The sequence below is a fragment of the Bubalus kerabau genome, chromosome 19 (genome assembly GCF_029407905.1).
Source record: "Bubalus kerabau isolate K-KA32 ecotype Philippines breed swamp buffalo chromosome 19, PCC_UOA_SB_1v2, whole genome shotgun sequence".
Lineage (NCBI taxonomy): Eukaryota > Metazoa > Chordata > Mammalia > Artiodactyla > Bovidae > Bubalus > Bubalus kerabau.
This window is the reverse complement of record NC_073642.1, coordinates 19,397,303-19,398,859: the sequence shown is the minus strand read 5'-3', so window position 1 is coordinate 19,398,859 and position 1,557 is coordinate 19,397,303. Positions and strand designations below refer to the sequence as shown.

Below are 1,557 nucleotides of genomic sequence, written 5' to 3'. Positions count from 1 at the left end.
AAAGCTTGCAAAAAGTTCCAAACCAAAGGAAACACTCTCTGGGGATGTGGTTGAGACATCTGTATAAATTCTCGATAAAGAAACCCTGGTCTGTCCCAGTGGGCTTCAAACTTTAATGTGCCTATAGATCATGTGAGGATCCTGTGAACGTGAAGATTCTGAGTCAGTGGGTCAGGAGTGTGACCTGAGATTTATTTATTTTTATTTTTGGCTGCCCTGGGTCTTCATTGCTGTGTGTGGACTTTTGTAGTTGTGGCGAGAAGGGGCCACTCTCCAGCTGCGGTGCTCAGGTTTCTCATTTCAGTGGCTCCTCTTGTTGCAGAGCACGGCTCTAGGGTGCAAGGGCTTCACTCGTTGTGATGCAGGGGCTTAGTTGCTCCAGGGCATGTGGGATCTTCCCAGACCAGAGACTGAACCCATGTTCCTGCATTGGCAGGTGGATCCCCAGTCATTGGACCAGCAGGGAAGTCCCTAGATTCCGCACTCCTAACAAACTCCTAAATGATGCTGAGGCTACTGGTTCTGAATCCATTGAGGCCTGAATTATGTTAAATAATTCATCGATTTTAAAAGTTTTTTTTTTTTTTTTTCTTCCAACTTCCCCAGATTGGGGAGCGATTTTGGCATTGTCTAGAAGCGGGATGGGTGGGCCCAAGCAGAGAAGCCTCTAGAGGAAGAAGTGAAATGTTTGCACTCAGAGGCTAATCCATTGCCTCCTCCCGGGTATCAGCAAGATGTGTGAGCTGGCGCTGCTCATCTCTCATGTCAACACTCCTCTTACACTGAAGGCAGACAGTGCTGCCTCTGGGGATGTGAGACAGACTGATCAAAGATCAGAAGGAGCCAGAGTTAGGTCATGAATTAACACAAACTGTGCTGTGCCCCTGGCGGATGAAGACAGGAAGAAGCGTGAAACTGGGAAAATCATAGGCAGGAAGCACCCGGAATCCAGCCAGTCACTTTCACATGCATTATGTCAGTTCATTCTTTATCAAAAATACCCTCAAAGGTTGGCATTATTACCTGCATTTTCCAGATTAGAAAATTGTGACTCAGAGAAGGTAAATGGCTTATCAGCCTGGAAAACATCTACATGACACCCAAATCCATCTTTTCTTCCTGAAAGTGCACTAAAAGTGTCTTAAATCTTTTTTTAATATTTATTTTAATTTATTATTTATTTGACTGCAATGGGTCTTAGTCATGGTACTCAGGATCTTTAGTTTCGACATGCAAACTCATATGGGATCTAGTTCCCTGACCAGGGATTGAACCCAGGCCCTCTGCATTGGGAGCACAGAGTCTTAGCCATTGGACCATCAGGGAAGTCCCAAAAGTGTCTCATATTTTAAGTCATGTTGATAGCAGGTAGAGGAACTGGGGTGACTCATCATCCACTTCTGAATCATTTTATCATGGACATGTTGGACCTGTTGTCCACCTACAGCTTCTCTCTAGTATTTTCCATCCTGTGCAATTAATCTAATGATATGGAGACAAGAAGAAACACTATAAATGGAAGCTGTGCAAAAGGAGGCAATGATAGCCCAAGAATTG

The 1,557-nt window shown here is 44.5% G+C and overlaps 1 non-coding gene across 1 annotated transcript; it reads right to left on the bottom strand.

Moving 5' to 3' along the window:
* Positions 1–1,253: 1,253 nt before the first annotated feature.
* Positions 1,254–1,326, bottom strand: TRNAG-CCC (transfer RNA glycine (anticodon CCC)). Its single transcript has one exon. It is a non-coding gene; the product is annotated as a tRNA-Gly (tRNA).
* Between the last annotated feature and the right edge of the window lie 231 nt (positions 1,327–1,557).